This window comes from Monopterus albus, unplaced genomic scaffold (assembly GCF_001952655.1).
Source record: "Monopterus albus unplaced genomic scaffold, M_albus_1.0 scaffold263.1, whole genome shotgun sequence".
NCBI lineage: Eukaryota > Metazoa > Chordata > Actinopteri > Synbranchiformes > Synbranchidae > Monopterus > Monopterus albus.
Genome location: NW_018128143.1, coordinates 98,392 through 122,314, shown reverse-complemented (window position 1 = coordinate 122,314; position 23,923 = coordinate 98,392). Strand labels below are relative to the sequence as shown.

The 23,923-nt window shown below is 39.4% G+C and overlaps 1 long non-coding RNA gene across 1 annotated transcript; it reads right to left on the bottom strand.

Moving 5' to 3' along the window:
- Window positions 1–4,274: 4,274 nt before the first annotated feature.
- LOC109972635 (uncharacterized) lies at window positions 4,275–22,980 on the bottom strand. Its single transcript, XR_002276721.1, has 4 exons — window positions 22,947–22,980; window positions 17,365–17,441; window positions 4,468–4,648; window positions 4,275–4,365 (listed from the first exon to the last, which is right to left on the bottom strand). It is a non-coding gene; the product is annotated as an uncharacterized LOC109972635 (long non-coding RNA).
- Between the last annotated feature and the right edge of the window lie 943 nt (window positions 22,981–23,923).

Here is a 23,923-nt window from a genome sequence, read left to right as displayed (position 1 = left end):
TTTCTGTCAATATATCCCATCAAAAGACTTAAGGCAAGAATGAACTGATACTACCAACAGGTAGTACTTGGGTTTCCAAAGCCTGATAAAGCTGATTGAGATGTTTATTTAAATCAGTTACACAGACAAACACACACATTATGTATAGTATTTGTGAGCTATTTTTAAAGAATTATTTTTCTGTCTGGAGAGAGAATCAATGAGTGAGGGACTGAGTGTCAGGCGGGGTGAGAAGTTTCTAACAAACTGAGGCATTGTTGGCTGTGGTGTAAAAAATATAGATTAACAGAAAATAATATAATAAGTCCAAAATATAGTTTCTGAGTAGGATGTTTTTTGTGATCTTTAAAATTAAACACTGGCTTGAAGAGGAACTGGGTCACTCAGTTCCACAAGGAAAATAAACTGAGTTAACCACAATAACAGTAGAATATAAACTGCATCAACCACACACTGTTACTGCTGAGCTACAGTTATAGTTTCACTGCTGCTTTTAATAAAACAAAAGATCATTTTTTACTGTTAAATACAGGAGAGTGTAACACGCTCCCACCGTGAGTGAAACTCTCTGCGTTGGAGGGACTAGTGATGAATCTGTTAGGTATTGAAGAAGCTGTGGATGAATATAAAGTAGTTAATATCATTTAATATGTGTTCATGCCCTCAACCACTCAAGCACCTCCACATTTACTCTGCATTCACTCACCATCAACACTCTGACAAATCACTTCTGGGCACAAAGTGAATGTTTCCCAAGGTCAAACCACTTGACCGTGTACATTCTTACTGCCAATTATAGAGAAGCCTGACTTAAACCAACAACCAGCACTTCTAAGTTACCTTTGAACTTAAAGGAGAATGAAGCAGGGTGAACAGTGAGACACAGGTCTGTGGGAGGCAGTGGGAGCAGTCCCATGAGAGATTGTTAGCACCAGCCAAAAAGATTGGCACCCCTGCATTTCTGTCAGATAAGGCACCACTTCTTCCAGAAAATCGTTGAAATCACAAATTCTTTGATATTCTCATGTTTATTTCTTTTGTTTGCATCAGAACAATAAAACAGAGGAAAAAGCCAAATCTGATACTTTATTTACACACAGAACTCCAAAGATGGACTGGACAGAGTTACTGACACCTTTTCAAAATCATATAAAATAGTTGTATTTCAGGCGGCACAGCAGTGTGGTGGTAAGCGCTGTCACCTCACAACAAGAGGGTTCTGGGTATGAGCCCGGGCCGACCCGATGCCTTTCTGTGCGGAGGTGTGCCTGAGTGGGCTCTCCGGCTTCCTCCCACAGTCCAAAGACATGCAGCTTAGGTTGACTGGTGACTGTAAATTCCCCCTAGGAGTGAGTGTGGTTGCTTGTCTACATGTCAGCCCTGTGATAGACTGTGTAGAATGATGGGGTTTATTATGTACCATCTGTTTTAAATGCAATTAAAAATTTACCACAGAATATACTATACTGTTGTTTTCAGATTTTAATGTAATGAGTTTAATTAGAAGTGCAGTGTGTGGATGCAGCCTCACAGAACAAAAGCATGTTTTTGTTATTGCAGCAGCATACTGACATTTAAATGTGCGCTCATTGAAGTGCCCGACAGAGGTGGAGGAAAAAAATCAAAGAGATTGGGTTTGGCACTGTCAGCGCCAGTAATGTCGATGTCGCTGTTGGAGTGCTGAAGGGAATCTGGCTTTTGTCAGCACCCAGGTGCTCATCAACATACAGGGGGCTACAGTGAGACTAGAGACATCTATCTAGACAAGGTAGTGTTTGACTGTTGGCTGTGAGTGGTTCTCTTAATCCTAGAATACAGAGGTAAGGGCCTGGGAGGCAGATTTCAGGCCTAAACTGATGCGGCTTAAAACTTACATTGACATTTCCTGGAGATGTACCCTAACTTTAACTAAACCCTACCCTTACTCTAACCTTAAACCTTATATCATGTCCTTTATCTAATATTCGATCCCCACAAAGATAGAGTGCTCCTGGTTTTTGGTCATCACAAATATTGAAGAACATAAGTACTGATCATTACATAAAACTAAAATGCATAAAAAATAGCTAGAATTTTAAAAATGAAAAGTCTTGATTACACATTGTTCCGACAGGAGCCAAACATATGGAGCAGTAAATCCATGCACACATATGGTGTTCTTATGTGAGGGCACCTGTTTGAAGGTCAGTGCATTGTTTTTCATTTGCACAAAACTGTGATGCAGCTTTTAAGAAACCTCAGATGTAAGCACAGCTTGACCTCTGTTGGAAAAATCAGTGCAAATATGCCATGACCCAGGAGATGTACATAATGAAGTAAAGTCCTTTCCAACAGTTGCCATCAACAATCATATATATGGCAGGAAGCAAGTGTGTACTTGATATTCAAATGAAGTACTCTATTGGTTACAGATGTTAAACAGGCCACGATCAAACTGTCAAATCCAATGCTCAAGATGACACTGAAACCAACACAGAAGCTGTACTTTATTTACACAGTGCCATGTGTTGTTGCAATATGTTTTTGGTATTTAGAAGCAGAGGACTCTGGATTTCCCCATCATAGCAATTGATGCTGAAAAACTGGTCCATGCATTTGTTACTTCCAGGCTGGACTACTGTAACTCTTTACTATCAGGATGTCCCAATAATTCCCTAAAAAGCCTCCAGTTAATCCAAAATGCTGCAGCCAGAGTACTGACAGGAACTAGCAAGAGAGATCATATCTCTCCCATATTAGCTTCTCTCCACTGGCTCCCTGTAAAATTCAGAATAGAATTTAAAATCCTTCTCCTAACATACAAAGCCCTTAATGACAAGGCTCCATCGTATCTTAAAGACCTCGTAGAGCCTTATCATCCTAACAGAGCACTTCGCTCTCAGAGTGCAGGTTTACTTGTGGTTCCTAGAGTCCACAGAAGTAGAATGGGAGGTAGAGCCTTTAGCTATCAAGCTCCTCTCCTATGGAACCAACTCCCAGTCTCAGTTCGGGAGGCGGACACCCTCTCTACCTTTAAGATTAGACTTAAGACGTTCCTTTTTGATAAAGCTTATAAAGAATATTCCCATAATAATTTGACCCTCATAATATGATTCCTTGACCATGACTTTGGGCCTATCTGATCAGTTATTTGAAACCAGGGAAATGACTATAGATTTAGTTTTAACTTTTCTTTCTTTTGTTTTGGTCATGTTTTAATCACATGCTCTATCTCAGAAATTGCTGATCAAATTTTCAATGACACCTGTTACACAAGTTAGAGCATTTTGGTCATTAGTTTGCTCCTGTCGACTGCAGCCAGTCAGACACCTCTGACTGGAGCTTAGCCATAACAAGAAGTAAGACTCATCATTATATTCCATTAACTTCAAAATTACAATGACAATGACACCTAAAGAGTTGCCAAAATTATAGTTGAAATTAGAGGAATTTCTTTCTGATTAGTCATGATGGAGACTAATAATATATGCATTGATTTTTACAGACTGAATATGATAAATGAAAACATTACTTCCAATGCCAGCTTTTATGTAGCGAGGTAAAGTGTACACATCATATATAATGTTTACCTCTTTATTAACCTTAACCAAGTGTTTTAATCATCCAGATTTAACAATACCTTGACCATAACTCTAACCCTCTCCTAGCCGTCAGGCTAACAATAAAATAACCCCTCCTTTCTGCTCCTTGCCCTTCCCTCCTGTTTCCTAAAAGTATGATATAGACTACAGATTCCTGGTTGGTTAACCATCAGGTGCAGGACTCTGTGCAGTGCCCAGTGTCTACACTGTTCACATTTTGCTTCAGGATACAACATTAAATACAAATGTGTACTGTTATGAATTTATTTCAAATACATTTTAATTGATCTGTCTCTGGTCTTTGGATTGCCCAATAAATAAATAAATAAATAATGCAGTAATTTTAACCTTTTCCATTCTCTTACATCCTGTTAACTTGGCAACACCTGCACAGTAGATACTTGTATTGAATGTTGCATTACAGTAGGAGCTGAAAGTGCCGCTTGGGAATTACCAACTAATCTACTGAACACAGTGTTACCCATTCTGGAATATAAATGTTTTTTATGGAGCAGCTTAAAAAAAATCTGATAAAATTAGCCTGAAAAAAAAAGATAAATTGCTCACTGGGGGAAACAGATTATAAAAGGCAGAAAATAAAAAGAGAAAATTTTAAACCAATGGCAATATTTTATTTCAGCAGAAAAGGTAAGAATAACAAATTATGATCATAACACTACATCATAAATTTACAGTTTTATTGCTGCAAAGGCTGTGGGGGAGGGGGAGAGCACAGCAGGAGCAGTAATATCATCTATCCATATGGTTTCTGAATCACCCAGGTCTGCAAAAGAAAACAGAAATGATTTTTCCTTCATTGCAAATGTTGTTAGTGCATGTTATCATTCAAACCAGTTAAGGGTTTGAGACATTTGCTTCCACTTACCCAGGCTTCGTCAGTTCATTGGTGGAGTTACAGGACCAGGCTGGAGAGTTGGCGGCCTCTGTGGCACCTCCGCAGCCAGAACAGTCATTTCACTCTCTTGTAGCTCAGATATGTGTGCACAACTCTTGGTGTGTTCAGTGCATCAATGCATCATCATTTAGCATCTTTGAATTAAACCCTCCTTGTAAACACACAGAATAAAATAAGCTAATGAATGATGATAAATCTAAGGCGATTTAGTATAAAGACTATGTTAGGAAATGTGCATATGCTTACATCTTTCTGCCATCTTATGTTGGTGTGTGCTAGAATTATGAAAGTATCATAATCAACAATGCTGCATGGCACATCTTTGTGAAAACAAGGAAAATCTTTATACTTAAAACACATCAGTTCCTGTCCATTTCCATTTCATGACCAGTGCCTTAAGTCTTAATCAGTGCAGCTTTAAGTGTAGTTTACCTGCAAAAGCACCGACACTGAAACTGGGATTTCAAGTATAGAACATGTCACATTTGTCTACCCAATAAAGTGAAGTTATGATTTGCTTATTTGTAAAAGGAAACAAAAACAAAGAGCTCATGAATACTCCAAACTGCCTTGTTATAAACATCCATCACAGTTTACAGACTGATTTTCTGGCTCATTTTCAACCTATTGCACTTAGTTTTCTGTGCAAGGAGAAATAATTATGTTTCTTTTAGCTGCACTCTTTGTTTGGCTGCTTGTTTTTCTTGCCCTGACTTCATTCAGTGTCAACACTCTGTTTGGCTGCTTGTATTTCTTGCCCTGACTTCATTCAGTGTCAAATTTATCCCCAGGCCTCAGCATCATGCTATTGAATACAGTGCCGTCTTTACAGTACCAATATTAATATCACCTACTGAATTATTCTGGTTGTAATTTGGAGTCATTCCAACTGACTGACTGACTGTCCAGTTAGCAGAAACCAACAGATGATTAGCAAATGAAGTAATTTTGCTTGTTTTGGTCCAGTTTATATCAGACATAACACTACAGTCCATGTAGCACTTTAGTGAGAAGTTGTAAAGGTTTATGCCATCAACACAACTAGAAAAGTGGGGAATTGTTCAACTATCAAAGCTCAACATGAAATTTCTCTAGTTTCATGTAAAACGGTTGTGTGTGTCACACATAACCGTTCTGGAGCCAGTTATCACTGCTGATCTGCCTGACTGCCACAACTGTCTCCTGCTGTCGTGACCACAAATAACCTAGTTTCATAAACAGGGCAGGAGGGAGAAGAGGAGGGAATACTGCTCGAGTTTGTTTTGATTCTCACTTTGCCCTTAACAGTCAAAAATTATACGGAGAAGTTAGTTAATGGAGCTTTAAGTGATAATATATCAGAGGAGTACACCTTTCAACAGCAGTCTTTTAATTAATTATTTGAAGAAGTTTTATGTGCATTTTACACCATTTATTTCTTTGGGGGGGGTTGTATTTTTATTTGCAAACAGTGGATGCTTTACTAGATAATAAAGTTATACACTGACCATTTTGTCATGTAAAAATTAAATTAAATGTCTCCAGAAGAGACTGGCTAAAAGAAAATGATGCAGTTGTCAAGAACAAAGATGCTGAAAATAGCAAAACCGTCCTTGGCAGGAGAGAGCAGAGCTGTGTCACACAGAACATCATATGCATGTATCCCCTCACAGAGCAGATAGATGCTTTGAGTGGTCACAATTTAATCTGCTGTCAAACTGCCCACAGAATGTTTCAGCCCCTGTAGCCTCAGAATCTGAGTGAGTAATGTCAGGATGTGTGCAAGGCAACAGCTTAGGGGAGCCTGTGTCAGAGGTGTCTGGAGGTTAACACAGAGGCACTGGCCCTGCATTAATCACTGAAAGGTCAAGCAGGGAAAGGCCACACATAGTAAATTATTCTTGGCTGAACCTGGAACAACATCAGTGGTGAAATGCAATCATTAAACTGTTCATGCACTGATTTAATGATCTGTATTTCATTATTTTATAGACCTTTATGTCATCACATTTTCCTTATCATTGTTCAAATGCTGAAGAATAACGTCTTCTTGTAATTTCTGGCCAAGCAACCTTGTGACTATGTGCTATGGTTTAATTGGCTTGAGTATGGAAATGCTCTTATAACTACAAAACATCTGATGGCCAACAGCCACCCAGAAACCCTGCTAAACATGTTTTTTTATATTAGCCCCTATGCCCATTGGACCTTACCGTTACATTTTAGGGCTGTGACAATATTTGTAATTCTTTTTTTTTTAATTTCTTCATTTTTAATATCATGATAAATATCATATCATGGACTTTTTATTGTGACAATAGTGCACAGTTAGTTTTTGGTGTCGTTACATCCTTATTAATAATTTGCAAAGGCAAATATGCTTTGTGGGGAATGTAATGCTGATGATACTGTACTGATTTCTACATGTTAAGTAAATGTTTTTATGAAGATTTCAGAAAAGTCACAAAATGTTCACATCTAACATGGCTGACAGTCAGAGGCGAGCTAGTAGCTCATTGCAGAGGGGGCGATGACCTGTAGTGGGCAGTTAAACGACCTATTATAGGCTGTATGGAAATGCAAGATAGACTTGAGGGGAAATGTAAGGAGTCAAAAGGGTGGAACAGACAGAAATGCACACTGGGCAAAATAAATGGCAGTTAAACATATATTGGCTGTCCTAACATCACTGTAGAAACGCTGGACAGACCAAGTTGTGTCAAACATGCAACACTGTGGCATGGTGTTGTCAACAGGTCTGTCACTCTCCCTTTCAGGGAACAAACAGACTTTCAATATTTCAGATGTCCGTTGCTAGACATAAACCCCCCCATTACTGAAATCACACTTTTTTCTGAATGTTTACTGCCTGAATAAAATGTGCTATGAACGTCCCATGACTAGTCCATTATTCCACTGCCACACTGCAGCTACTACAACAACTACAGGTAAAGGTAAAATTGTGGAAATATTAATATCATGGTGTACAAACCCTGATGACTGCGCCTCAGCTTGTACTTTGCTTTGACATTCTGGATGAGAATACAAATCAAATCTTTATTATTAATCAAAATGAATCCACTGCCAAACATAGGAGCTGGTTAAAACTAAGATGTATGATTTCACTGGGGCACAGCAGATCAATACAGGGGCACGCGCCGCTGGAAAAGGGGTCTAACGACATCTGTGTGTATGATGCAAGCTTGAGGCCTACATGATAACAGGTTTTAGAAGATGGGTTGGTTTGAGTGATCATCAAGACAAGGTTGATACTGTTGATTAGAACAGGTGGTTAAGACGTTTACCCATTTTAATTGTGTATTGTTTATTGTTATTTTTGCCAGAACATCCACTCAGAGAAACACAAAATTAAACTAAAGCTTTGAAACTTTAGTACCAATTAGTATCCAACACTGTACATCTACCATTTACAAGCTCTGTAGCTCAGCTTAGAAAGGACATTTCTGTTTAAAGTTCAACCTAAATGGAAAACTACAAAGAAAAACAACTGCTGTTAATTAGAAAAACAAAATCCTATTGACAAGGAAACAATTCCACTGGGAAAGAGGGCAGATGTACTGATTAAAGCTTTAAAGAAGAAACCTGAAACTACTGACAGTGGCCAACAGTGTCACAGGACTAGGGTGCTCACCAGGAGGTACGCTTTTTTTAATTAGAATACAAGTAGACATGTAGCTGCAATGACCAGCGTGATGAGATGGTGATTACTGGGTCATGTGTCGATGATTTCAAGGATCACATTACATTCACAGTAGATTAAATGGGCAATTATTTTGTTTCCAGATTGCCCACTGTTATTTATGTATGTAAAATCATCTACCCAAAGGAATTTTTAAACATAACTTCAGAAATATTCAAATACACCATTAAAAAAACGTAGGCTGTGGTGTAAACTCCAAAAATGTGATTTTAACTGTAGATCTCATGTCGGTGTATTTCAGCGGTTGTGTTCATGTTTTAAACTCTGCACATCCAAGACAGCAAAGAGTTTCCTCTGACAAAACTCTGTGAAAAGGTCAGTGGCTCATGACCGTGAGGGTCTGTGTATAAAAGGGAAGAACAGGCACATGGACAGATGGGCCCCAGGCGGTGCTCAAGTATCTGCCCTCTTGACCTTCAACTTGGCAAGTGCCCTTTTTGCAGGACATTTTTTCAGTTTTTGTTTGTTTTTGGGTGGTCTGCAAGGCCACATGAGCCCCTGCCCCTCCTGCTTCCCAAACCACACAAACGAGCACCCTGTGGTGTAGCGTCCACACGTCTCACTGACCTGGCTGCGTTCATTGCTGAGAGGCAGGTTATAAAACTGTGACCTGAGCCTCTGCATGGTTTATCAATGTTGTGACTTTAAACCACTATTAAAACCTTTCAATACAGTCTGCAGTGGCCCGATAATAGAATCCATTTAGTCAGACTCTGCTATGCCTTTTCAGCCAATTAGGCATTTAAGAAAAAGCCTAACTTAGGCAATAGGCCACCATTAAGCTTAACAACAAACAAGCTAAGATTGCTAAAATAGGAAATGTAAATCTGCCTGGCACCCTCTCTTGCACAGCACTAATAGAGCTGTGACAATGGGCTGATAGTACTCTCCATACTCTGACATGTAAAGGAAATGATCTGTTTGATCCACAGTTTCACAAGTGTATTGGTATTTAAGTAAATAAACAAACAAATAAAAGCAAAAAGAAACAAAAGTAACCATAAGTAAACCTCTGCCAAGACAGTTCAGTTTCCCCATAATGCCATTACACATAAAAACAATATTCAAATCATAGTTTGACCCTCATAATATGATTCTCGTACCATGAAAACCTATCCCTAGCATCCGGAACCACACTGACCACAATGACATCACTATACATTTGAAGGTTATTCATTAAAAAAAAAATAAATAAATAAATAAATATTTTTCAGTAATGGTGGTTTTCTTCAGGATCTAGCCCAATAAGCTTCTGGAGCTGTGGATTGCTCCATGGGCCACCTCTCCAAAACATTTCATTAATATTTATTCATATCATATTCTATGCTGTGAACAAATCAACAAACAAATAATCCAAAAATCACCAGTAAAAACATAACCTCCTTGGTGGAGGTAAGTATCTGGTGCAGCAGACCTGTCTGTATGATAAGGAACATGGTTAGACAGTTCTCCAGCCTGCTTTACTGTTTGTGCATCCACCTGGTGGCAGGAAGGAGAACTACAGGTTATATTTTATGAGCCTAATGCAGTGTTAATGAAGAATCTTTTAAAAAATTCCTGGATCCAAATGATGATCAGGATCACTGCTAAATTCTAATGCATGGCTCCATGGGCCATGCTCTACCTCTCCAACAAATGTCATCAAAACCCACTTGATAACCGAGTCATGCTGTGATACCTGGGTGGAAGAAAAGATGGGCTGATGTAGATTGATTTTTTTAAATAAATAAAAGTTGGTGAGAGTGATGGCCTCATCTTAATCTGAGTTCCTGTTCCCCAAAATATTTGTGCATGCTCTGGAGGATGAAAGGAGTCTTGATTGTCCTCAAAAAATGCCTGCCTCTAATGTATGATAATGTGTTCTTTTTGACTCAGCTTGTGTTCAAGTGCACAAAAATACACTTTGACTTGGTGTGCATAGAGCCCCTACAGTGCATACTGAAGCGGAAATTACAGCCATGGCCAAAAATACTGGCACCCCTGCATTTCTGTCAGATAATGCACCACCTCTCCCAGACAATTCTTGCCATCACAAATTCTATGATATTCTCAAGTTTATTTCTTTTGTTTGGTAGCACACCCTCTGGACAAAGTTAATTAAAATCAATCACTTCCTGTAACCATCAGTGAGTTTCTTCCACATGTCTACTGGAATTCTGGAGCACTCTTCCTTTGCCAACTGCTCCAGGTCTCAGATTTGATGGCTTCCTTCTCCCAGCTGTTGTTCTGAGATCTCTCCACAGCTGCTCTATGGGATTTAGATCTGGACTCCACTGGGACCTACACTGTGCCCCAGAATTTATTGGTAGTCTTCAGGTTTCATAATGCCATACACACAGTCAAGACATCTAGAGGCTGAAGCAGCAAAGCAACCCCAAACCCTCAGTGAACCTCCACTGTGTTTGACTGTAGGGACCATGTTCTTTTCTTTGAAGGCCTCATTTAGTTTTCTGATAACAGTAGAATGATGTGCTCGACCAAAAAGCTCTATTTCAGTCTCATCTGACCACAGCATATTCTCCCAGAAGGACTGTGGCTTCCTCAGGTAAGTTTTGGCAAACTCCAGTCTGTCTTTTTTATGTCTGTGTCAGCAGTGGGTCCCCTGGGTCTCCTACCAAAGCATTCCTTGTCATTCAGATGGCAACAGATAGTGCAAGCTGGCACTGTGGGCACTGCAGGTCAGGCTGAATTTGTTTGGAAGTCAATCGAGGTTCTTTATCCACCATTTGAACAATTCTTCTATCTGTAGAGCAATCTGTCTATTCTTGTCTTTCGTCCACATCCAGGGAGATTAGCTCCAGCGCCATGGGCTGTAAACATCTTGACAATGTTGTGCACAGTGGACACAGAAAGAGCCAGATCTCTGGAGATGGACTTGGATCCTTGAGACTGTCCAGGATTTTCCACTAATGTGGTTCTCAAATCTTCAGACAATTCTTTGCTCTTATTTATTTCTCCTTGCTCAGTGTGGTCCACACCACACAAAGGTTGACTCACCCTTTCTCCAGTTTAACAAGTTACCAGTGTGGTTTCTATGTTGCCAGCACCTGTTGATCACTACAGGTGAGTTTTATTACAAAATACAGGAGCATCACATGGAAATACAACTATTTTTGATGATTTTGAAAAGGTGTCAATGATTCTGTCCAGTTCGGTGTGGAATGGATCAGATTTGGCTTTTTTTCTTTTCTCTACTGCTCCAATGCAAACAAAAGAAATACACACGAGAAGACCAAAGAATAGTAACCATTACAAATTATGACTGTTTATATGTAATATGCTGCATCTTCATTTTGAAACACATTTTGTGTTGGAACTGGTAACAGGTGAAAATCGGACTCTGAACTATAAATCAGAATGTTCTGTTGTATGAATCTACACCATAACCTCTGCTGAATCAAGTATAAATGAAGTTTAAGTATTTTTTTTTCTTAAACATGTATTGATCAATAGCTTCAATTATATTTTAAAGAGTGATTTTGGAACAAGGCTTATGATTTGAATCTCAAAGCGCTGACTATGCACCTTTATAAAGTTGAATAAAAATATGGATATTCTTTTAAGATGAAGACTTATAAAAATAATTTAGCTCAGATAATTTGCTAAATGCATCCATGCAAAATAAATGCCACACTAGATAGCAGTGCCTATTAAATGCACTTTTCCACTCATAAAAATCAATCGTGGGCATGTTTTTAATGATGCAATGTTAAGCCGAGAAAAAAAAAAATCTAAGCTGGGAGAGAGAACAAGCGCTATTTCAGGGCCAAACATCTACAGGCTGTCAGGTGAAAAACTTTTATAGACATAATCCCCAGCTCCCTTCATGCTATTTAGTGTTGCTGCTGTGCATGAGAGACAGGGTACTGAGAGTTTCATTACATCTACTGCCACTTCCTTCAGGTGTTGTGAGTAACGACACCTCACCCCATGACACTGCAGAATCCAATAAAACTGGGCTGAGCTGAAAATTAATTCCTCAGCTTGAGTTTGTTGCTGATCCAACCTTAACTGAGTTACAGGACTACACATTAGTACCCTTCCTAGTGGTGCCACTGATACATAAACTCATCGGTCCACTGAAATTGAAAACTTTCCTCTTCATCAGCAAAAAAAAAAAAAGTGAGGAGGGATCTTCCATGCAGTCACTGAGGCAAGAAGGTGAGAAAGTTAATGTGCTGATTCACTGCTGTGATAGATGGAAGTTCTAAACTTTTCTTCTTTCGTCTGTTCCCGTTAGGGGTTGCCACAGCGAATCATCTGTTTCCATCAAAATGACTCTTATTGTGACCAAAATGATACATTTATCATTGTTCTTATTTTCCTCAATCACTGATGAATAATATGTGGTTCTGGCACTATGCAGGGCTTTAAGTTATTGAACTCCCTTTCCAGGCTAGGAAAAGCTCCTCTGACTTAGTGGAACATCACCTCTTTTTCAGTTTTTGCACTGCTTGTACCACGGGGCTAGTCTCCTCTGTTTCACTGCCTGCTTTTCAGAGGGGCAACAGTATCAAGTGTCATACACAGGGAGGCTGCTGCACCATCAGCAGTATAATTGACTTGTGTGGGAGTAAAGTCAAGGTGGCCGCCCTCCATTGTGTTGGCACTGAAGTAAATCATGATGGAATTATTTCCTTAAATGTGGTAACAGCATTGTCAGATTGACATCCGCTGTAATGGAATCCCCCCCCATGTGCTGCATAATCCATTAATGTAAATTCAAATGTTATTAGAAAATGGCCAGAGAGAAGAAGGTTTTGGGGTAAAATGATAAAGTTTTCACTTTCAATGCCACATGTCAGAACAAGATCAAGGGTATGTTTGCTTGCTTGCCATGGAGCAGCTTGGCTGGATGGAAGCATTGGCAGAGCAGTAGGACTTGGGTTAATCCACAGTGCCAGTGGAAGAGTTTGAAGTGGGCATGAGCCAGCAAACTGCAGGCCTGCTGCAAATAACATTGGATGCCAGCCAGTGGCCCCAGGAGTTGCATTTTACCTCTCAGACATTGAGCCCACCTGTGTTTGTGTGTGTGTTTTTTGTCTGCAGGAGCGATAAATACGCACATAGTGAATATTTTGTGTGTAGTCTTGAGGATATCACTGTTAAAAAGATGATCTGAATTCCTTTGCAAATGGGCTACAGATGGAAAAAGCATTTAAAATTTTAAATGGTACGTTGCATCATCTACGCAGGTTGCTGAGAAATGTGAATAAGTGTGATAATGTAGGGGAGCTCAGGCAGCTAATTAGCAGGAACAAAGAAAAAGCTTAGACAAATGCCACAGTTCAATCAAATTCACATTTTCAATGGCTCTTTGATTTTCGTTCTTTACGGGCCTAGTGTGCTTCTCCATTCATTCATCGCTCCAGAACAAACCTATCTGAAGTGAAAATGTCTTTCACTTTGAATGTGCTTTTCTTAGAAGTCTAAATCTGTATGCAAACAAAAACAAAGGGCTTGGTCACATCCCAAATGCCTAGAGGGCAAAGTCAAAAGTCAAATACTGCATGACTAAAGTGTTATTTTTTAGAAACTGGATGAAGAGGCACAATTTTAGATTTAAGTCCTAAAGTTTAGCGACGTGTAAAAAGGCAGAATGTCCAAATACATTTATGCTTTCCAACAATACTTGCATAGGGCAGAGCAGAGTCAACATCAATTTTCTCTCAGACATGGACTCAAATTTGAATGTTGTGCTTTGTGGATTAAGTGTTGAATATAAAACCAAGAAAGGGACATTTATAATTTATAACATCCCTGTTCATGAGTCAGCCATGCACAAAATATTGAGCAGGCACGGTAACCATGGTAAAACACCATGGAGGCAGCCACTGCTCTCCAAAAGCCACAGAGCATGCCTAAAATTTGCCAAAGACCACCTTGACACTCCACAACACTACTGGAAAAATGTCCTGTGGACAGATGAAATGAAGGCAGAATTGGTTGGGAAGAACACACAGAGCTACATATGGTGTAAAAAGAGAATTGCGTACATGAAAACATCCTCCCAACAGTGAAGTACGGTGGAGGGAGAATCCTGATGCGGGGGGAGCTGCTTTGCTGCCTCTGGACCTGAAGTGCTTGCCATTGTGGAGGGAAAAATGAATTCCCAAGTTTATCAAAGTATCCTACAAGATAATGTCGGGGTGGCTGTCAGCAAGCTGAAGCTCAGAACAAGCTAGGTGATGCAGCAGAACAATGACCCTAAACATCGAAGTAAATCTACTACAGAATGGCTACAGAGACAAAAGAGGAAATGATTTTCTTTCAGTTAAGTCTGTGTAGATAAATGGTTGAAATGCAGGTCAGAGGGGACTGCTCAAATTAATGCTAAAATATCCCTGAAGCTGAAAATCAAAACTGAAGGTGGGAGCTTAGGTTCATTATTTAAAGAAGCTGAGGGCCAACAAGAACAGAACATTTCCCTGTACCGCCATGCATTAGTAAGTCATTTGAGATTCTGTGGCGTGGCGTTTCCACAGAGTGCAGTTTGTGAAATATGAATTCATCACGTATGTTGTGCACACAGAGCATCTGTGAGCTGGTTTGAAGCAACCTTCAGGCAGCTCAGAGATTGGCCTGTAAGAATCCAGGTTAATCTTTTTCAGAAGGGTTAGGAAAGTCTCAGTGGTGACCAGGTACATGACCATATGTTAGCAAGCTGTTCATTACTATAACTACTGTGGGACTAATGGAATCTGACATTTTAAACAAGGACAACTGTGGACAAAAAGAAGGTTTCATACTATCAGACTGCTATAAGTCCTCAACTGAAATGGGAGAACATTTTTTCAGAACCATTTGCTGAAAAAAAAAATGCAGGGTACAGGAAACGGGGGGGGGGAGAAATGTTCTAGTACAGAATACTGTGTAGCCCCTTACATGCATTAACATGTGTAGACACACACATGAAAGCATTCAGTGTATTTAAGAGCTGTGATTATCAAATTAACAGGATATTGGCAGTATAATATATATACAGCAGCTGTTATAGACAGCACTTCAGGGAGAGAATAGAATTAAATCATACCAAATCATCTGCAGGCACAAAATAAAGATATTGGAATTCTAAATTCTAAAATAAAAAAGCCAGTTCATACAATTTAAACAGTAATGGAGATGTTACTATTATCCAACTGTTTTATAAATACAGGCTTCTGTGACTCTTAAGGGTACAGAATACTGTGTAGCCCCTTATACGCATTAACATGTGTAGACACACACACATGACAACATTCAGTGTATATTTAAGAGCTGTGATTATCAAATTGCCAGGATATTGGCAGTATAATATATATACAGCAGCTGTTATAGACAGCACTTCAGGGAGAGAATAGAATTAAATCATACCAAATCATCTGCAGGCACAAAATAAAGATATTGGAATTCTAAATTCTAAAATAAAAAAGCCAGTTCATACAATTTAAACAGTAATGGAGATGTTACTATTATCCAACTGTTTTATAAATACAGGCTTCTGTGACTCTTAAGACCTTAAAGCATTTGTACTTGGTTGTTGCAGCAACTTGCCATACTCAGTCAAAATGCAAATTATTTGTTTGTTAATCAGAATTATTCCTATAACCTCTGGGGTGGAAAATAGTCTGGCCTCCTCAAGCTAAACCACAGTAACTGATAAGCACGTGTTTGAACATGCAGCACCCAGCCTTCATTTTGTAATTTAACACAAAATGATGTCTTTCTCGGTTGTGGAAGATTAGTGCCAAGTCACTGTCCTCCATATGCAATTTGTTGCGAGAGGTTATGACCTGGAGTAAGGTGCTGTAGTTATTGAAACTTTTAACAACCATATGCCACAAGTACAGAAGGCAACTGTCCTGTACTGTATACTGTAGAGAAACTAGGTTTAGGACAGTTCCTCAACCTTAACTTCTGTTTATTATTGTAACTGATGACGACGGCCCTGCAACATTTAGTTATAACCCGATTTACAACTGCTAAATATGACCAAACTGTTTTTGTGGCTAAACCTAAACCATGCAACAAGTCCTCCAGCTTGGACATCCCCATAGGGCTGATTGTCCCTTTCTTCTCATATGACCTATAGGAGCAAGACAGTGCACAAGCACTCATTTAACACTGGAATTAAATCCATGCTAACCTGGGAGAAACTCCTGTTTGTACAACCATTCACCACTAATTTCTACAATCCAAACTTTGTGCCTCCATATAATTAACCAAAACTGTAGGATTCTATTGTCCACATTAGCTGATTCATTTCTTGTGTCTGTGTTAGTGGTGTATGTCATGTTGGAAGCCTTTAAAGATTTGTTGGCCACTTAATAGCCCTAGAGTCAAATGAAAATTTTTCTTCATCGTCCTTGTGTAAAGCACTTGTAGTAAATTATTAATTTTTTGAGCAGAGTGCAAGGAAAATCCATCATTCTAAATAAATTTCATTTCTTTGAAATGTAGCTTGATGTTTGATCTCAAGGCAGAGTGTTGACAAGGTCTTTCAGTCTCAGGATAGAAACAACACAAAAAAGGAATTTTCTTTAAATAATAGATGCCTACAAACACCTGCTCTGTGTATGTCCATTTGTTTTTGTCTGTGATTCTACAGATTACAAGTGAATATATTTACCAGCATCTTTAAAGTGAGATGGTTGTGTCAAACTGATGTAGTGTTAAATTTACTAATTTCATGGCTGCTTTTCAGTCTCCTCCTTTAAATTAAACCCTGTAACGACAATCAGATACGCCTAAGTTAAAACAAAACAAGGACCTTAATTACAAAGCGTTTGTACTCTTATTTCCGTATGAATTAATTGCACTGAAATCCCCTTAGGGCCCTTTGTTTGACATTAGTCTAGAAAATAAATCTAATTTAAACAAGTTCCAGTGGGCGTTTCCTTTAATGTGCACAGGCTATTCATACTGAGAGAGACCTTTTTCCCAACAAAATGAATCTGTCCTTCCTTGAACTTGGTCCAGATACAATAACAGATGCTATAGATATCGATCCATGGGGCACGAGGGGCCTCTGAATGCTTTGAGCATGAAAATGGTGCGAGTCATATGCTTTGGCCTTTGCAATAACCAGACCTCAATCCAATTGAACACTGAATTGCATTGAACTTTGGATTAACTCAGTGATAAGAATCAACATCAAGGTGCACTGATCACACATGGTGGCCCATCACCTAAGACACTTTACTGGAGGAGACATGGAACCAGTGGTCCAATCCATGGAGACGTCTCACAGCAGGGCCGACCAAATCTGTTGGCAAGGAGGTACAGTGAACCGAACATGTCTGGACTATATGGTGAAAACAGCAAAAACCACAACAGGAACCACACATCCATATTTATGAATAGCCTGACCCATCACATTCACCACAGATTATCAGATAAAAAAAGTTATGTTCTGTGTTATATAGTTTACAATTAGCTCAATGTGTCACTGTTTCTACTGCGACCATTTACATGAGCTCTGATGCTTAAAGTATGATACAGGTTATTACATTTCTTACATTGTTGACAAAGTAAACCCAGTAATTTTTAATCAAACTCATCTTAAATAGGTTTAACAACCTAGACAGATAACAGACAGTGTTACAGTTCAACTAATGAAGCATATGCACTGTTTTATATAAAAAGAAACAAACACTCAATACCATATTGTTATGAAAACATATCACATTCTGACCAGTCATGGCCAGCTGATCCCACCATTGTGCAGAAAAATGAAGACTTATTGCTACTATGGTAACAGTGGTCAATGATTTTCAGACTGATGTATTAGAAAGCCCCTCATTTAATTCCAGCTCTAAAGGCCTCAGCCCCGGCCTTCACCATGGCCTAAACCACCACCACCAGCAGTAGTGGAACTAGTGTTATGGTTAGTCCCCCCCACACCAGGAGGGTGAGGGAGAACTGAGGTTGGACTGAAGACTGCTGACCCAGGTGCTAGTAAAAATGGTGGTTTATTGGTGGGGATACAAAAGGAATAGAGTCAATGAAGACAAACAGGGCTGAGGAGAACAGGACGACCAAGGGAGTAGACAGGGTAACGGCAGGAACCAGGAGAGGAGGAGGTTGAGGACAGGCAGGTGAACAGACAGGCTAACCATGAAGACAGGTGAACAAAATGGTTTTCCACAGCACAGGAACAGTCAGCGTGGAAAACAAAATGACGTACAAATACATACGACTATAGGGCTGTTACGGGGTATGCACGTTAATGCTCCGGCGTCGGCCAGAGGTATAAATAAGGTAGGAGGGTGATTTACAGTAATGAGCCCCAGCTGTGCGCGATAACCCACAAGTCACTAAGTACAAAATGCGACACAGCTGAGGTGCTGATCCTGCAAGAAGAGTGAGCAGGGGAGAGAGAAAGGCAGAAGAGAGGCAGGTTGCACCGAGTGGACCTGACAACTAGTGATGGTCATCTGACACCCGAGGCACCGACACATGCGCTGTAGCTCATGAAGTAATTGTATTGAATCATTGTGCTGAGGAGTGTTTTGGTCATGTGACTAGTGACGTTTGAATCACTTGAGTGACGTCCAAAGCAGTTGGATGCGTCGGACGTCATGCGAATCAGCTGATTGGTTTGGTTTGTCCTGTGAATCACTTTGTGGGATCGAGTGTGTTCAGAGACAGGATATCTCTGTTTAGTGGTGTTCATTTGAATCAGTCTTTGCAGAGCAGGTTGGTTTGTTGCTGTTTTTGCCATTAGTTGCTTTGAGAGTTCGTGTTGTAGCAGATTGTGTATTTAGTGGAGAATCAGTGTAGACAGAGAAATAGATCAATAGATAGATGGTGAGTTACATAAAGAAACATAAATTAGTTATAGTCCTAAATAACATTAGATATAGAGAAGATATTACATATAATAAATAAACTATTTCTGTAGTGCTCTCCAGCTCCAGGGGCCTATTTCAAGAAGGCAGTTTAACAAACTCAGAGTTCAAACCTGAACTCTGAGTTGACTTACCCAGAGTTGAAAACTCGGAGTTTTCGGTTTCAGAACAGCTGAAAAGAGTTGGTTTAATCAACTGAGTTGTTTGACTCAGAGTTAGGCGCATGCCACGCGACTATAAAAAGCCCTGAACAATGGAGTGAAGAAATTACGAGTCACCATGGCAACAGGACCAAGCCAAAATAGGTCTGTTTAAAAACAACACGGCTGCAGCGGCGAAAGAGAAAGAGTTAGCTTGGGGGAAAATAGCTGCCCGAGTCAATGCGTACGTTTACATTTTAATCATACAGTGTTCGGTGTAAGTAATTACTAAATAATGTTAGTAATGTTATTATTTGTCACTTGTAAAGTAAGGAATGGTTCTTAATTCTTCAATAATTGAATGAGTAACTTCAGTAATTGCATAAAATACCGATTTTTGTACGAATTAAAAGTGCAGTTTTATGTCTACCCTTTCTTAAAATTCCTATTGTGGTTGATATGGGATTTGTAAAGTAATGATTAATAAATAATCCAATACGTTTTATGGAGAGTAATTATTACATTAATCAAAATACTTTTTTAAAATTGACCCAACACTGATGTAATAATATAAGAATTGAATTTTAATTTTCATGTAGGTGCATTGATGGGAATATGTGTGCCATCAATGCATCCAACCGCATTAGGAAATCCTGAAGGGGATTCTAATTATTAGTTTATTTCCAGAGGTCACAGCAAGATGTTATTAACTGATCATCATTTTTCAGATTAGCCTTACTGAAACGAATTCAATACCACTAACCTGCAATCCTGTGAAACTCCTCTTTAATGGCTCTGAGGGGTTTGTGCCCAGGAAACACAACAAAAATTCACAGAAAGCGCTTGAGGGCGCGGCACACTTTCCGAACTATTCTACATACTGTGGCCTTACTAATGTGCTCTGCATCCCCGATGTTATAAAGAAAACTGCCGTTTGCAACAAATCGTAATGCAACACAAAGCATCTGCTCGGATGTAAGAGCACGGCCACGATGGGTGATGTGTCTGATGTATGGGTGGATAAGATTATTGATATATGTTATGGACTCTCTAGACAAACGGTACCGCTCAAATAAAAATACATGGGGATATGACAAAAAATCAACTCGTGGCCTCAATATCCTCTCCCGACGTAAATGCAATTCCCTGCGAATTAATACAGCGTCCTCATCTACAGGATCCTCTATGAATGGACACGCCATTTTGGTCTCTGCGTGACAGAAACGTGTGCAATCTATGAATGTACTGAAAGATTAAATGAGGTATTAAACACCTTTCACTTTAAAAAGGGGCGGAGACCCGGAGGAAACAGTTTTCCGAACAAAACCTGCTCCCAACCAGGTTAGGTTCACAGAGTAAGTTGCCATAGTAACTGACTGAGTTTAGATTACCTCTCTTTGTGAAACGGGTTTAACTTACCCCGCTTTCACGGGTTTAAGTTACCTCCATTTCTGGAACCGAAAACTCCGAGTTTCCCTCATTTTGGGGTTAACAAACTGAGTTTCGACAAAACCGCCTTCTTGAAATGGGCCCCAGGAGCACCAGAGTCCTGTACAGTAAAAACACACAAAAACAATAACATTAGCAAAAAACAGGTAGGTGTGAACACAAATGCTAACCATGACTAAAATTTAAACCGTAAAACAGGTTAGGTCTCAAAAGCCTGCTTAAAAAAGTAAGTTTTTAAGGCCGACTTAAAGGTCACTAGCTCACTTTCTGCCCTTAATTCTACCGGAAGAACATTCCACAGTTTGGGGCCGTACATAGAAAAACATGGGTCGCCCCATTTTTCATAGCGGGATCGTGGCACCGCCAGCGACAAATTATCAGCAGCGCGAAGAGCTCTACCTGGCACATAGACCGACAGCAGGTCAGATCGGTAGGATGGGGCGAGACATTAAAAACAAACAATAGGATCTTAAATTTAATTCTAAATTGGATCGGAAGCCAATGAAGAGCACGAAGAATCGAGGAGATATGGTCAAACCTGGGAGCATTGGACAGCAGCCGAGCTGCTGCATTCTGGACCAATTGTAATTTTTGAAGCAAAGTCTAGGGTACTCCAACATACAAGGCATTGCAATAATCTAACTGAAGTAATAAACACGTAAATAGCCTTCTCCAGATCTCCATGTGACAAAAAAGGTTTAACCTTCGTTAAGAGTCTTAGCTGAAAAAACAAGATTTAACCACTGCCCTAATCTGTTTCTCAAAAGTAAAACCAGAGGTTTTTCACCTTGTCAGATAGAGGGAAGACTGAGGTGCAGAGGTTGACTACATCTGGCGGCGGGTCAAAACTAAAAAGAATGTATTCAGTCTTACCCTCGTTCAGATGCAGAAAATTTAACGCAAGCCATTGCCTAATATCCCGAATGCAATTGTGCAACGGGGTAAGAGCATTGGAGCCAGTGGCATGTCAAGCTGGACACATCATCAGCGTAAAAGTGGAAATGAATGTTATGGCTAGCTAGAATTGCCGCAAGGCAATTATATATAGATAAGACATACAGTACTTAGATATAATACATGAATATGTACACACACAAAAAGAATAGATAAATTATCTAGCTAGATATACATATCTCAGCCTCATCCTCCAGCACCAGCCTCCACAGGTATTTCATTTTTATTAGATTCTGAATAAGGCATGACTAGTGACATTTCTGGTGATGATGATCTTCAATATTTTTCAGGTGCTGACCTGTGGAGACGTTTGGATCAAGATGCACACAGAGCCAGGCACATGCAAAGGGCCCCAGCTAATGCAATTGTGGAAGTGAACTGATACCTGGCTGATCCTCCCCTGGAAAGAACTGATGACCCCCTCACATACTGGGCCACCCATAAAACTGTTTACCCAACCTCTATAAATTAGCTAAGCATTTCCTATATACCCCAGCCTCATTTGTGCCACGTGAACGGGTTTTTTCCAATGCTGAGGAAATAGTCTGTAAAAGGAGAAACTGCTTGTGCCTAAACACTGTGGATTTACTGTTATTTCTCAATAAAAACTCAAACAGTTATACAAGCACATCCTCTTTACCCATGAACCTCTTTACCAATGAACCCCAAAACACACCTTGCCAAGGTCCATACTATAATCTGTATTTGCACTAATCCCGTGTGCAAATGACTGAATCTATAGAACACATTTCATGAATGTAGCAGCACCATTTAACAGTTTCATAACACAAAATATAAGTGAGGAGCATATAGGGTTACACTCAGACCTGCCACATGGTCTTCAACATGAGTCCAAGTTTATTTTATATTTTATTTTGTCAGCTTGAAACCATACAACCATGTAATGTAGTCAAACAGGAATGTGCATAGCGAATCAAATCCCAAACAATCCATGAACCAGACATGTCTTAACTGCATTTCATTTTCTTGACCACTAGATGTCCTACTGGAGCACTGTGTCATTGAGGCCTTGAGTAATGAACCATTTGTGTGAATACTGTGTCGGCCATCACCAGGTGGAACTAGCTAGCTAATGTTCTCTTGTTTTCTTTGTGTGTAGATTTAAGTTGTAGGTAGATTTTAGGCATTTTGTTTGAAAACAGCTTTAGACATACACAACCAATGAAACATACACAACCAATGAAACATACACAACCAATGAAACATACACAACCCCAATGAAACATACACAAACATACACAACCAATGAAACATACACAATCAATGAAACATTCACAATCAATGAAACATTCACATTTAGTTAATTTCATTTTGTCAATACATTGCTAATGTGTACAAATTGTCTTTTTGAGTTACCTTGTTCCTGGTCCATGGATGGGGGTGGTCCTGACAAAGAAAAAGAAAAAAGACTGGGTTGAGGCAGCAGCAGGTTTAAATACTTCCCACTAGGCCTGGACTGTACCAAGTGCCAATACAGGAAAGGGGGGAGTTTGGGAGAAACAGTGTTTATTTGTTTGTAGTTTATACTAAAACTTTATTTGCCAAGTTTTTTTTTTCATTTTACATCTAAAACAAAATGTTTAGTTATTAGCGGACTATCTGTTCAGTGTTTATTGGTACATTATTCAGTTAGTGTCTTTGTTCACTCCCTGTGTGTGTTGCTGGTTTGGCCAGCCAGTATATATGGTTCCCCATTTCTGTCAGTTGGTTTTTGTTTGTAGTAGTGTGCAGTTCAGTTTGTTGTATTTTGATTTTGCTTATCTTTTGTTGAATTCTTTTAGGGCCCAGTTTGTTTGATGTCTGTAATTTTCCTCGTTTTTAGGTAAGTAAAAATCCAATCTCTGTGAAATTTAAATGCCTTACTGTTTGGTCCCTGATACTGTATCACACTGTCTTGTATTACATTATGAAACTAGTCAGATATTTGTTAAAATGTCCCACCAGCTGTCATCTGTACACTGAGCTACAGCTGAGAATCCATGAAGAGTTATGTATTTATGATAGGGAGGTGGGGTGATGTGAGGGAGGTGGGGGGATGTTAGACATAAAAGGGTGGGAGCCACTGTTTTAGAGAAAGAGGTACCTTTCTGATAGACTGGTGGCTAAAACTGACATTTTATCTTTTGTCTGAGTCTAAATGTCTACCAAGTCAATAAGTCTGCATTTTACTATGCCATGTGTTAATTTACAAGATGTCTGATATTTGATGACACTAATGATGTTATTATACTTGATAATGTGTTATTGTGCTGTTTTAATTTTGCTTTGATCCTATTTATTTTATTTTAGTTATTTATTGTGATTTTATTCTGCCCATGTGAAGTACTTTAGTC